Genomic DNA, 14950 nt, shown 5'->3' on the forward strand with positions numbered 1-14950 from the left:
GCCCATTTCTGCCCCAGTCCTGCTGCAGGGGACTGGTGCTGTGCTGTGAAGGAGCTGCTTAGTGTGGGGTGTGTACAGAGGGAATCAGACCCACCAAAATGTGAATGCCCACTTCATTCTGGGGTCACCAAGAGTAGTCTGTGGGGTGATGTGGGCCTGCAAGCATTGAAGAAAGATCAGGAAAGGCACAGAGCACACTTTAGTGTCTTCAGGGCATCCTGTGCACACAGCTTTTTGGAACTGAAGTTTGTGGTGCTCTGCTATTAAACTTAACTGGCATTTGCATTTCTTAGAGATGGGGTTTAACTCCACATTTCTACTGCTTTTCAGAGAAGCTGTCACATTCTCAGAGGGTTGGCTTCTGTCATTGATACCTTTGGTCAGTGCAAAGACAACTGCAGAGCTGTGCTTCGGGACCTCTGCCATGAGTAGCCAAGCCCTGTGTCTCTGATCAGGTTATTTCAGTGAGACAAGAGCCCTCAGACCTGTCTGGCACCTTCAAACTTCTGCTCCTGACACTCCTGTCTGCCACCCAACAGCTCCAGTGCCACCCCTGCCGTGCTCACACTGGAGATTCAGTTTCTTGCAGTGACTGATAATGGGATTATCCTCCTGCACCCACAGCAGGACAGCTGGAACCACATCCTTCATGGAAGAAATTTGTCACTGGTTGGCATGTTTGCTCTGTCAGGTTGAGCTCTTTATCTGTGCAGAGTCCTCCAGCTGGCAGTGGTGCTACCTTGTGTGGCCCCCATGCCAGCAGAAACCAAAGGGCCAGCAGAGATGCCTCTGAACAGCCAAAATGGATGTTTCCAGCAAATTCCTTGCACAACACGTTGCACTTGAGGCTGATGTGACTGCTGCAAGTAGTCACATTTTCCTGCCCCATGAGGAGCGCTTCCCTGCGAGACACGGAGTGTTCGCTGTGGTTACGGTGTGGAAATTCAGATATTCCTTCTGTCTAACAGGGTTTGAAGCTCTCTGAAGTTGGGCAGTGTTTCTATTAACTGCAGTCCTCATACCCAGCCCTTAATTCATGCTGGGCTGGCAGGAGGAGTGGGGGGAGTGCCTGGCAGAGGGCAGGATTTGGGGAGTCCCTGAGATTTGTATATTTTGGCTGAAGCTTGCTTGTGGGCAGAAAGGCTTTTGGGGCGTGAGGCTTAAAAGGGTCTTTGAGTAGTTGTGCTCAATACTCCGTCAGGGTTATGTTAAAGTGTCCCTTTTTTTGTCAAATATATGTCTAGACAGCAAATTCGTACTTGTGACCGAAATGTTTCCCTCCTGGCCTCATAAAAACATACCATCACCTTTAAAACATCGTGCTTCTGTAGAAAAATTTGCTGCTCTGGAGTTACAAGGAGCACTTGAGCATCCCTGCAAATGGAAAAACAGAGTTAAAAATAGTGTCTGGTTTTCCAGGGAGGTTTTGGGCAGCACGTGGGGCATCATCAGACTTACCAGAGGCACATCCTGGTTGTTCTTCACAATTGTTTATATTTTGTGTGAGTGTGTTCCTCCCGTTCCGGAGAAGAGGGAAGGCACCCAAGTACTGTCCACCAATCCAGAGCTCCAGAAAAACCAGATTTTCTCCCCTTTCCCCCCTGCTGCAGGGGCCTCATCATAGCAGGAAGAGCCGGTTCACCCTCATCACCTCCTCTCTGGTTTGCATAGGCAAAGAAATGCAAAGCACACGCCAGGGAGGCGATAATTCCTTGGTGCCACCCCTGGCACAGGTGACAAGGTGATCCCAGCTCCCTGCTTTGTCCCCGAGGGTCCGCATCACTTTCTTTGCATTCCAGCCGCGATCTGCGGTGCTCGGAGTTTATTGGGATGCAAACACACTTGAACAATGCAGGTTTGCCAGGGCTGGTGCCCGAGCCCTGCTGTCTGGATGAACAAAACTCTGATTTTGGATCCAGCTCCACCTGTGCCCGCTGGGCGCGCTGCTGAATGAATGGTGCGGGGTGGGGAGGCAGCTGGAAATTCAGGGCTTTTCAGTGACCCCCAGCAGGGTTTGGATGCTGCCCAAATCTCTGCTAATTGGCCCCGGGAGACCCCCATTTGCTGCACCCTCATCAGTTTGCTGAGCCTGACAGGGGGGAGAAAAATCCCTGGATGGAGTTGGTGGGGGCAGCGCTTTTTATTCACATTCAAATCCCCCAGGTTTGGGTAGCAGCGAGCACCTCCTGCCCCTGCAAGAGCCCACCTGGGGCTGGCACCTCCAGTCTGCTCCAGCACACCCAGAACCACCGGGCTCGTCCCCAGGACTGAGCTTTGCCCGGAGTTTTCCAGGCAGAACTGGAAATGGGGAGCTGGGAGGAGCTGCAGCTGGCCCAGGGAATTTTTGACGGTGAGTAATAAAGAATTGCAGTTTGAAAGAGTGAGATTTGGGGATTCCGTGCTGTTGGTGACAATGAGCTGCCAGCCACAAGGGGGGTGAGATAAGTCAGGGCTGGCAGGAGGTGAAATCAGTCACTCCTGAGCAGCCTGGCCCCATCCCTGACTCCCACAGGCTCTGCCAGCAGCTCTGGGACAGCAGGGAGAGGATTTTCCCCTGGCTGTAGCTCCCAGACTCTGGAGCCACCATCAGCCAGAAGAGCTGATGAAAGGTGGAGTTTGGAGCTGATGAATGCTGGCTCTGAAGGTCTTCTCTTCCTCCTGATTTGATTTGGGCCCCTGTGCCACTGCCCTGACACCATCTCTCCTTCCTCCCTCTGGTGCCTGATGAGGCTATGGGTGACTTCTGTGGCCTTTGTGTCAGCAGGGTCCATCTCTGCCTTGTTTATTTATTTTCTACCAGTTTGTAGCTGATCAGAACCTCACCAGCAAAAGCAACTCCCCTCATGGCAAACACTGGAGAGGGGGTCTGTGCAAACTGCTGACTTTTTATTTCATGGGAACACCCTCTTCCCAAGATAACATTTATCTTAATTCATTTCCTGCAAGAAAACTTAACTATATATTTTTAAGTGTTTAATTTTTTTGTTTGTTTTGTTTTTTGTTGGTTTGGGGGTTGTTGGTTTGTTTTTTAGGGGGTTGGGTCAGGAAAACACAGTGTTTGTCTCAGCATGTTGTATTTGATTCTTTCTGTTTCCTCCTTTTTAATTATTAAACGTGAGTATCTTTTGAAACAGAGCTTGGTCTCTAGATGAAACATCAGAAAGTTTTCCTTGAAAATACTGAGGAAAATGTGTTTTGGTATTTTCCATTTTGGCATATTCCAGAGGAAATCATGGTATATTACCATGTCCCATTTTTCTCCCTGATTTTGTTGCCAAATAACCCAATCAATTTAATGTGAGTTTGCTATTAGTTTCAGTCAATTGTAATTAATTTTTTTAGAAAAAGAAATGCTTTCCCTTGAGAAAAGAGGAAGGGAGAGGAAATTATGCTTGTGGCAGAGCAGGATTGTGAGTATTGCCTTCAGACAGCACAGAACAGCTTATGGAAGGTGGAAACTGGAGTTGTAAATACGAAAAAACTTTTCATCTCTAACCAGGCAACAATTTCTCTCAGGCAAACCACAAAGATCTTACCAAGACCCCAGGAAGTAGCTGGAAATGTTCCCACACCATAAATACACTTGACATCTGCCATTGAACAGTCTGTTGTGTGAAATGGAGCCAAATTGGATGAATTGTGTATCTATTTTCTACTTTGCAATGCTCTACGTTCACTTGCTACAGTCTTCCAGTGTTTTAATACTTTTTAATTTCTTTTTTTTTTGGTATCTTTTCTCCACCTGGTGCTCCAGTGACTTTGTCTGCAAGGAAAGGTTCTGCTGCCACACAGGCTGTGGTGGGGAGCTTTGGATGCTGCCAAATTTTGTGGTTTCTGCTGCCTCCCAGAATGACAAACAACATCTCCAAAGCCTTGTGGCACCTTCTGTGTCCTGGATGGGACCTGGGGCTTCTTCCTTCTCCAGGCAGATGTAGAAGGATGTCACAGAACCTCCTCTCAGACTTCACACCCGAGCTTTAATGGCCTTTCAAGGGTCTATTGTTTTCTGGTTTGTTCTCTTTGTGCTCAGCACCTGGCATGTAGAAAATGTGCTTGGAAGGACAAATAAATCATTCTGATCATCCTGATGGTCACAATAAATCACACAGGCCATGGGAATTGCTCCCAAAGACGCTGTGGGAGCTGGGTGTTGGGTTTTGTTTAGGCCAGACCCTCAGTTCAGATCCCCTGCAGGTTTTGGTGCCTCACACCAGGAGCTGATCCCTCTGGCGTGGCTCAGGGTGGGATGGAGGCAGAAGCTCAGGGAGAGCCCATCAGCTTTGGCCTTGCTGTCCCAGCAGGTTTAGTGTGGGTGGTGGGGACATGACATGGAAAAACAGCCAGCTTGGGTTTTTCTACTTTTAATGAGGGCAGAAAGTAAATAAATGGACTAAATGGCAGAGCAGAGTTGCCCATCCAAGGCCCTGAGAACTGTGAACCAGAGGGGGAAAGAAAAACTTTAAAACTCATGCTATTTTTGGGAAACTGATAACACAAGATTCCCATTTGGCTCTTGTCTTTTGAGCCTGTTCTGCTTGGCATTTTTTGTTCAACCTGACTAGAAACCTATTATTTTGTTTAAATGAAAGATGATCCTGATACCTGGCTGAGGAAGCCATTGCAAAACAAACTTGCCAGCTTGCAAAAGAGAATTGCAACACTGGCAAGGAGCAGCTAAAGTTTAAAGAACCTCCTCATCTAATAGCCCCAAGCTGTTATTAATCAGGTAAGAGAGAAAGCCATGCACAGCTCTCCCTTCTGAAGTGACTCATGAGGAGGAACGCTTTTACCATTAAAAGTTTTCATTTCAGCAATTCCTTCTTTGTGCACAGAAGCCTCATTAAAGCATGGTCAGCTGTCTGTCCTGTTGGACTTGTTTGCTCTGGGCCTCTGCCTTGCTGGGCCAATTTAGGGAAGCATTGGTTTGCAGACCAAGGTGTTTGCTCAGTTTGATCTCCATGGTGGGTGGATGTGAGGAAGAGGAGCGACTTGTGGCGTGGCAGCAGAATCAAGTCTGGCTAAAAGGCAGCAGAGGATAAATGGAAACACTTGACTCCCCTGCTCCACGTTTCCTAGGAGCATTTTCTTTTAATTGAGTGGGCCATTGTTTGCTGAGCATAACCTCTTGCTTCCCTTTGTAAGTGTGCCACCCCCTTTAATTAAGAGGGATGAAAAGGGGATATTCCATCCTGCAGAGGGGCAGGAAGGGGTGCAGCTGAGGCTGCTCTCTCCCATACAGCTCTGCACAGCCTGACACACTCAGCTGCATCACTCATCCTCGCTGGGCAGCACCGTGCACTGGCTCCAAATAACCCAAGGATGGCAATTCAAGAGCCATGGAGGGGTTTGGGTCAGAAAGGACCCTAAAAACCACCTTGTTCCTGCCATGGGCAGGGGCACCTTGCACTGGACCAGGTGGCAGGCAGATTCCTGTGGGCTGCAGGAGTTTGGTGAGGTCAGAGCCTGGATCAGGGGTGCAGTGACCCTTTGGCTGCAGGAGTTTGGGTAGGCTCAGATGTCACTTTTGGACACGATGTAGAAGTGTGAGTTCAAAGCACACACCAGGACAAGTTGTAAGGAAAAGGGGTTTTTATTCTTTGAACTTTTCAGCTTTTATAGGGTTTTATGCTCTAGGTTTAACATGATTGGGTAAGGGAACATCACCTTTTGTCCCATTGGTGTGACAAGAGAAAAACACACTATCTACAGTTATGCAGAACTGTTTTGAGAAAGCAAGATGGTTTACAAATGCTGTCCTTGAGTGCAAGATCTCCCAATAAACTTTCTCTTGGGAACAGATCTGCCACTGACAGCCTGCAATTCTCTCAGGCTCAGAGAAAATCAGGTGCACAGTCAGAGCCAGGCTCTGGGCTGCAGACCCAGAGAAAGCCAGCACAGGGCTGAGCATCAGTGGGGACATTCAGTAGCTGCCTGGCTGAGAGGATTGGCAAAAAGATGATTTTGAAAAGCAAAAGCACGAGGCAATACAAGCTTTAATATCTTATTAAGGAGGGTGATGCCTATCCTGTACTGAAATTGATGCCTACTGGTTTTTAATTTTCTTTTTCTTTTCTATATTCTCTGTATTCTTTGCACAGAAATTTGGAGCTCTGTAGCCTATTACTGCATTTGTAGCTAGTTTTCCCAGTATTTTTGCCTGCCCTGATATGCAGAAAGGCAAAACATATTCCAAAGCCCCTACCCTATTTTGGTTCTCCCTGGGAGCCAAGGCCAAAACCCAGTTCTTTGAGACACATTTTCATCAACAAAGTGATGAAAAGTCCCATCTGAAGGGGGAAGGATTTAGAAAGGGCTTGAGCTAGAGGAGAATTGCATCACCAGTTGTGCTCCTAATTGGTGCTTTTTGTCAAATTATTATTATTATTATTATTATTATTATTATTATTATTTATTTTACTTTTACTAATCTTCTAAAACTGTATTCACCCCTGTTGGGGGGGTGGCTTTTGTGAGCATTTTCTATCTCTGCCCCTGGAGGCCCTCAATAAAGACCAGGCTTTATAATAAATCTATATTTTATTATATATAATAAATAAAATAACAAAATAATATATAAATATAATATACATATAATATGCAACATCATATATATAAGATATTATATATAATACATATATATTTTAAAGACCAAGCTTTGTAATAAATCTATATTTTATTATATATAATAAACAAAATAACAAAATTATATATATATTATATACATATAATATATATAATATAATATGTATAACATAATATATAAAAGATATTATATGTTATATATAATATATATGAAATATATAATATATATAATAGAAATAAAATACCATATATTTTATATGCCATTTCATAATAATTTATATTATTATATATTAATTAATTTCATTCATATTACAATATTATATAATAAATATAGTATAGTATAATGTAATATAATGTAATGTAATATAATGTAATATAATATAATGTAATGTAATATAATATAATATAATATAATATAATATAATATAATATAATATAATATAACATAATATAATATAATATAATATAATATAATATAATATAATATAATATAATATAATAATCTGTATTTGTAATATTTTTATGTATTATAATGTTATTATTATATTATAATATAATACTAATATTATCTCCAAGGTGTGGTTTCATTTTCAGGTTCGTCAGGCCATCAGGATGAGCCCTGAGCAGTGCACCTGAGGGATGTGGAACAACATCAGACAAAGGGATTTGAGCCCTTCAGTGGCAGGGCCATTTGCAGTGCACTAAAGGGTTAAAGTGCCGTGTCCCCAGGCTGTGCTGGCCCTCCCAGGACTGATGTGTTTGGTACATGCACACCTCCCTGCAGACATGAGGAGCACAGGGAGCTGCTCTGTGCTCCTGTTGGTGGCTCTGTGCTCAGGGAACGTGTGGTTCCTGGATTTCAGAGCAGGGAGCAGGACACTGAAGCTTGGTGTGTGCTGCACAGGGCTGGAACCACATCACAGCTCAGGGTCTGCACTGCTGCTTCTCCAGACCCTGAAAGAAATGGGGACATTCATTACAGTGGCTATTACCTGTCTTGTTCACCTGCAGATTTTTTCTTCATGGCATGGTCAGAAGCTAGAAAAATTAATTGTAGGCAGAATCTGGCAGGGAAGGGATCAGGATCTCTTCTGAGTCCTGCTCATGTTCAGCCCTGACAGCTCAAACACAGCACAGGGATGAATGCTGAGCAAGTGGCTTCCCACCCCCTGCAGTGGCATCCCCTTCACAGGAGCTGAGGAGTCCTGCAGGGAAAGGTGTGGGATGAGGAGATTGTTGGGGTTTGGTTTTGGCTCAGTTTTAGCTCAAAGACCAAGTCTTTGGTTAAGATTCCTATTGTGATGAATAGACTCTACACCTGATTTTTATTTAATTTTAAACCAGTTCTCAGGACAGGAGTTAATATAGATCTCATCTAACATGCAGGATATTTTCACTGGTATTGATGAGTAACATGCCCAATTCACTGATTTGGGTCTCAAAAAATCACATCTAGATATTTAGGAATACCCAGACATGAAAAGGAACTTTTTTGCTTCCTCTTGGCCCATTCTTCCCATACTGCAGAAATCATGGAGGAGATGCAGGTAGAAAAGCCTGGCAGTCTACAAGAACAATATTTTTGCTGTCCCAGACTCTCTGAGGATCGCAGTAAATCTTCAAGGTAGTACCAGACACTGCTTTTGCCTTTTTGTGTTTTTCATTATCTCTCTGGTGGCCTTTCATAGGGAAGGAACACACTGAATATGGGCTGTACAAATATGCTCTTTTCCATCTGGAGAGAGGAAGTGATATTTTTTTAATGCCTGTGATTAGCCTGCAGTAATTTGTTTGTTTGCCTGTTTGCTTTTTTCCTCCCCTCCCCAAAATGAAAACCCAGAAAATTTTTGGTTTTTCTGCAGCCTGAAATGCAACCTTTTGTTTCCATGCCTTAGTAATTGAAGGTTTACATTATTGCTGCTAAAGCCTTTTTCCATTAAATTAACATGAAATCAGTAATTAATGCTCTGCTGCTGGAATGTTAGTGGCTCTGAGCTCTGGTCTGTAGGAGAGTTTGTCCATCAGCATATGAGAGAGACCTTTTGCTCCTTCCTTCTGTGAAGTCTCTTGCATGGGCTATTTCAGAACCCACTCATCTGGAAAGTGAGCATAAGGCAGATTCTCCAGCCTGGTGCTCAGGGTGTGCTTTTGGGAGCCAGGATCGCTCACTTCCAGTCCTTGCTCCAATGAACCTGACATTAAAATGCTGACAATGAAAGCAGCTTTATTAATCCTGCCAGCCCAAAACGTTTGGAAATCATGGTGTCAATCTTGGAAATGTTGAGATAGTGGAAAATATCGCTGAATCTTTGGCTGGTTTTTATTTCCCTTTTGGTTTGTAGTTTTTGAGGGACAAGTTTTCAAGCTTTTGACCATGACCAGGGCTAGGAAAAGCTGTTTGGATAAACCTTTCCCCTCCCTTCACAGTAACCCCCTTGGAGGGATTTCTTCCTCCTTGTTTTATTTTATCATCTCCTTTGTACCCCTCAGCAGAGAAAACATCCTTTTAGTGAAGGCACTTCAAACTCCAGGGCAAAAGAAGCATCCCCTCCCCAAAATCCTTGCCTCCAAAGGGGATATTCATACCTCCCTTTTACACTGGTGCTGACTTCAGCTCACCAGTTTTAGAAGGAATAACCTTGAGGTGTCTTTTAACACTGTTCCAGACTGAAATGATTTGCTCATCTTCAGTTTGCAGCAGAGCCTGACCAGATTTTCTCCCAGTGACCTCATTTGTGCCTCATTGTCAGATTATTTTTCCTGCTTTCCCTCTGTGTATCAATATTGAATCAACAACTTGTCATTAGACAAACAGGTCCACGTTGATCTAGAATTTAAATTTCAGCCTTAACCTATTGCTTGGAAAGATTCAGTGCCACTTCTCACTAAAAAACCCAAACTCTTCAGTGAAGATGATGAAAAGGTGTCAGGGTTACAGGGAAGCTCAAGGAGATGATTTGGGGAAAATGCCTCATTCCCCATTTCTGCCATTAATGTTGGAGGAGTGTCAGAGGCAGTTAAGTGAGCATTTTTGAAATTTATAAACAAAATAATCAGCCTTTCCAAAAACAACAGGCCATCTCTGTTTATCTAGAAAGAATGTGAAATGCAAGGAGCCTTCCCTTTGCAACTTGTGGTGCCAAAATAATGAGGTGAACTGGGTTAGAAGAGTGGAGTGGTTAACAGTAATCTTGCTTTTAAATTCACCACATTTGAAGAAGTCCTTAAAGAATTCCCATAGATGCCCTAGTGACTGATTTCAAGCTGTCTGCAGTTCAAAACATAACCTGCTCTGACATGGTCCCAAGAGGGACCGACATAATTTGTTCTTATTTTGAGTTACTATGCATAACAGGGTCGTGTTCCAGCAGTGAGACCACGCTAAAGAGGCACCACTGCAATTTCAGAAAATAATTCCCTTTTCCTACACTGAATATTTCAGTCTTTACAGGCTCAAAAGACTCGGAGAAAATGAAAGAGTCTTTAAGCAGCAGCCACACGCTCACCTCTGGCTTCCTGCATCCCCAGCTGTAACCTTCACAATGTTCAACTGTTATTCCTCACATGGATATTTTAAAGATTGGTCATGCCCATTAATACCTTTGTTCCAGCCCATGTCTTGCTGAATGGTGCGATACGATACAAACCATGATTCATAAAAGTTTCTTGGAAGTGGCTCAAGAGAGATTTTGGTGTTTTCAAACAGCTTTTTGAAATGTTAATGGCTGTTTAAGAGCAGCAGTGAGCAATTTCAGCTGGGGATGATTCAGCTGAGGAGGTTCTTGAAGCAAGTTTGTAGGAGTCAGACTCAGAGAAAACAGGAAAACTGGTATTTTGCTTAAACAGTTCAGAGTGGGAATTGCAGCTTTTTTAGAAGGAAAAATATTCCAGTACATTAAAAACCACTTTAAAAATCAAGAGACTTTCTCGAGAGCAGAAACTTTCCGAAGTTCCATACACACATAAGCAGGATTGGAGCAGTGGCTGGAGCTGCTCCAGCTTTATCCCTTTGATAGAGGGAAGGATTCCATGGTGGCTGTGCTGCCTTCAGGAGTCCCATCATGGGCTCTGATAGAAAAAATGGGGTTTTTATTTGTATTTTGTTACCCTGCTTGATCCAGCTGCCTGTGCTGATCCTGGGTTGCAGTGGAGTCCAGATTCCTGTGCAGGCACCAGCTGGAAAAGCTGAATTCCTGCTGCTGGGGAGGACCTGGATTCTCACTCAACACCTTGAACAAGTCACTTCACCTGTGCAATGGGGATAATGATGTTTCCTGTCAGAGAATTGCACAGTTAGGCACACTAAAACCATAAATCTGAGTGGGGAGATCTATAAAACCAGACCTATATAGAATAGTGACCTCTGTGGAATAACAGATCCATAGGAATAACATCCCTGACCCTGGTTAGCTTTGTGTGTTCTCAAGGGCTTTGTCTTAACCAGCAGCTTAAACTAGCTCACAAAACACATCTCCAAGTTCTAATCCAGAGAAATGGGATGTGCTGAGGTTCTGAATGGGAAATCCAGAATCCTTCATTTCAGCCTGAAAAGGACAGTCTGACTCAGGAAAACCAACAGGAGCTGGCTGTGTAGCTGTAAACGACCTTTCAAATAGTGATGTGGCTTTCCCTTCTTTACCACCACTGAAATGTAGCTGGAAAGAAAGGAAATTTAACCATCTTTCTTGTGATAAATGTGCAGCTCATTGAGGTTGGACTTGCAGCTCCAGTCCTGAGAACAAGCTGGCAATTAAGAGGAGATTCTGACATATCAGAGCAATGCCATCTTGATTTCTGCCTTTTATTCTTCGATATATTCTCTGTATTTTTTACACATATATTTGTAACTTTGCTGTCTATTATTGTAGCTTAGCTTCAGTATTTTCCTAGGCAGAAAGACAAAACAAATTCCAGGACAAATTCCCTACCCTATCTTGGTTCTCCTTAGAAACCAAGGTTGAGACCAGCTCTTCCAGACATGTTTTTATAAACAGAGCTTAGTCCTCATCAGAGGGGGGAGGATTTAGAAGGTGCTGGAGATGGGGGGACTACTTCACTGGGCATGCTTCTAATTGGGATTACTGTCAGATATGCTAATTTGCATATATCATTTATTAAATCTATAAAAATTGTATACTCGTGACACAGTGTGCATCTTTCCCAGCTGATGAACTCTGCACCCAGGGATCCTCATAGAAAGATTTTTAACCCCCTAACTGTGTCCAGAGAAAAAGGCATCAAGAGCAAGAGGGCTGTGGAGGAGAGACCTTGCTCCTGAAGGATCTTCACAACCCTCAGCACCCCGTGTGGAGCTGGCTTTGCCCTGGCCCTGCTCGCCTGGCACACAGTTTATTGCCGATGGAACAAGCCTTCCCAGAAGGAAATACTGCAACAACAACCTTAGGGGTGGCCAAAACCCAGCTGGAAAGTTTTCCAAGGCTGCTGGTGCATAAATAACACGTTGCAAAAGCTGGATTTAAAGCCCAGAGAGTCATGGATGTTCCTCAAGGCCAGAAAGCAAAGAGAAGCAAGGTTGGGGCACAGTTTATTTCACAGAACTGGGAAGTCTGGGCTGTATTTACCCAGCTGGAAACAGGCTCCCCATCTATTTATGCCCAGGTTTTGCCTCAGGTGCATACTTTCCCATTAGGTTTAAGTGGCTGGAAAGGGCCAAATACACCTGAGGTCATTTTTGGCTAATTAATATGGCAACAAGTGCTGATTAATTAGTTTGGGCCTGAAATTAGCTGAGATAATTTTTTTTCAATGGCACAGGCCATAGATTTATGAGCACTTCTTCTCCAAGACAAACAGTACTCTGAAAATGCTGGTTTTGGGGTGCATTCACCCTGAAAATTACTACCTGCATTTCTCAGGACTTCAACAGTAACTATTTTATTTCATTTAAATGCATGTTTTAATTTCTTTTTACCTGATGGAAAATCTTTCCACATGCAGCATCCAGTGACAATCACTTGCTTTATCATGACCCACTCTGCTTGATGGGTACCTGCATGCCAGAGCAAGTTAAAAAACCTTTGGGATTGAGGTGCAGATTTTCAGATCAGCTGGACATCATAGCAGGCAAAAGGTGTTGAGGCCTCAATGAAAAATGTGGTGTCCTCTGGTCATCAGCATACTTAACACCCAGACTTGCTGACTTTTAACAGCTTGGGCATTGAACTACCAATTTTGGTGATGATTTATTAATGTGGGCTGTGGTGTGTCTGACTTGTGGATATCCAGAAGTCCAGGAGCTCAAAAATGAAGGGGGAAATTATCTTTACACCTACACAGAGAAACTCTGCATTTTGCAGTGTATGTGCCTTGGTGTGGGTTGCAAACACATTGTCAGATAATTATTACAAAGCTGACGTGGGCATGGACAGTGATGCTGAAGAAATTTTGGAGTCTTGTTCACAGATTGCCATAGCAGAAGGGCCCAGCACTGTGTCTGGCTCAGGGATTCCCTGTGCAACAGATTTAAATTGGGTTTGGCTTCAGTTGCAGCCACTTTGGGAATATAAACTTGTAAATGGGAGTGGCTGAGCCCACTGAGGGCTGAGCTCTGCTGCTGTTACAGCAGGTCAGGAAGGAGGATTTCCTCTGCATGAGACTCTTTTAACTTTAATTTTGCTTTCAGTCCAAATCAGGATGAAACCATGAGTGTTCACATTTCTCATGTGCTGGAGGCACGATGAAGAAAATTCTATTAAAAGAAAAATCCATGGAACAGCTGCAAATGGCTGCCAGTTCTCAAATCCAGAGCTAACCCTGGGACAACAGCAGTACCCAAAGATCTCTCAGGTGGGAACCCAGCAAACCATATCAAACCCAAAATAAAATAAGATAAATAAATATTTAAGTATAAATGTCATGTCATTTTGCCATTGCATAGGGAGTTCTTTATAACTCTGCTCCATCCATCCATCCATCCATCCATCCATCCATCCATCATCCATCCATCCATCCATCCATCATCCATCTATCCATCATCCATCCATCCATCCATCCATCCATCCATCATCCATCCATCCATCATCCATCATCCATCCATCATCCATCATCCATCCATCCATCATCCATCATCCATCCATCATCCATCCATCCATCATCCATCCATCCATCCATCCATCCATCCATCCATCATCCATCCATCCATCATCCATCCATCATCCATCCATCCATCCATCATCCATCCATCCATCATCCATCCATCCATCATCCATCCATCATCCATCCATCCATCATCCATCCATCCATCCATCCATCCATCCATCCATCCATCATCCATCCATCCATCCATCATCCATCCATCCATCATCCATCCATCCATCATCCATCCATCCATCCATCCATCCATCATCCATCATCCATCATCCATCCATCCATCCATCCATCCATCCATCCATCCATTCATCATCCATCCATCCATCCATCCATCCATCATCCATCATCCATCCATCCATCCATCCATCCATCCATCCATCCATCATCCATCCATCCATCCATCCATCCATCCATCCATCCATCCATCATCCATCCATCCATCATCCATCCATCCATCCATCATCCATCCATCCATCCACCCATCCATCATCCATCCATCATCCATCCATCCATCCATCCATCCCAGGTGACTCTCACCCTCTCCAGGGGAGTGATTATCAAATTTTAGCAGGGAACCAATAATATTTCATCTGGAGCACATTTTTGCCAGCAAAGCTTCTCTAGTTGCAAGTTTTCCTCCTCCTCTTCCCTTTAAGCTGGTAGCTCTGACTGTTGCCCATTCAAACCAGTCTGGCAGGAGGCTTCTCTTCCTTGACAGGACTCTTCTCACATGAAAATTTATGTGAATTTGCAAGGCCTTCATTAGGTGAGTCCCATGATTAGGTGTGGAAAGGTGTGTATTGCAGAGGGTCTGTTTATCCCAGAGGTGACAGAAGCCAGATCCCATCACTGCCACGCAGAAACAATCCTACAGGAGATCATGCAGATGGAAACCTCAGAGAAGACTCTGCAACCCAAAGTCCTCAGGGTTTTATTTTTTGCCAAAAATGAAGTCACTAATGTCAATTCACTCTTTCATCCCATTTAATTTCATTCCTGCCTGCAAATCCCTGGCCTGGTGTGTCCCAGCAGAGTGGCCTTCACAGGGCAGCAGTTCCGTGCCACGAGCCCAGGTTCTCTCTGTAGTTACAGCTGAGTTTGGAATTGCCTTTACAGCCTGTTCACATCCCCTGCACCTCTGTCCTGTGCTGCTGAGTGCTGCCTTGTGCCAAACCCCAGAGGGAATGAGTGACAGGGATCTTCAGACTTCATTGTCTGAAGGGTTTTGTTGGGAGCTGGCACAGTCCTGCTTGGATTT

General features: G+C 44.0%; 1 long non-coding RNA gene across 1 annotated transcript; it reads right to left on the reverse strand.

Moving 5' to 3' along the window:
- Nucleotides 1-7733: 7733 nt before the first annotated feature.
- On the reverse strand, nt 7734-12167 carry LOC147649788 (uncharacterized). Its single transcript, XR_015277934.1, has 2 exons — nt 11850-12167; nt 7734-10830 (listed from the first exon to the last, which is right to left on the reverse strand). It is a non-coding gene; the product is annotated as an uncharacterized LOC147649788 (long non-coding RNA).
- Between the last annotated feature and the right edge of the window lie 2783 nt (nt 12168-14950).

This window comes from Cyanistes caeruleus, chromosome 19 (genome assembly GCF_971803275.1).
Source record: "Cyanistes caeruleus chromosome 19, bCyaCae1.hap1.1, whole genome shotgun sequence".
NCBI classification, from domain to species: Eukaryota; Metazoa; Chordata; class Aves; order Passeriformes; family Paridae; genus Cyanistes; species Cyanistes caeruleus.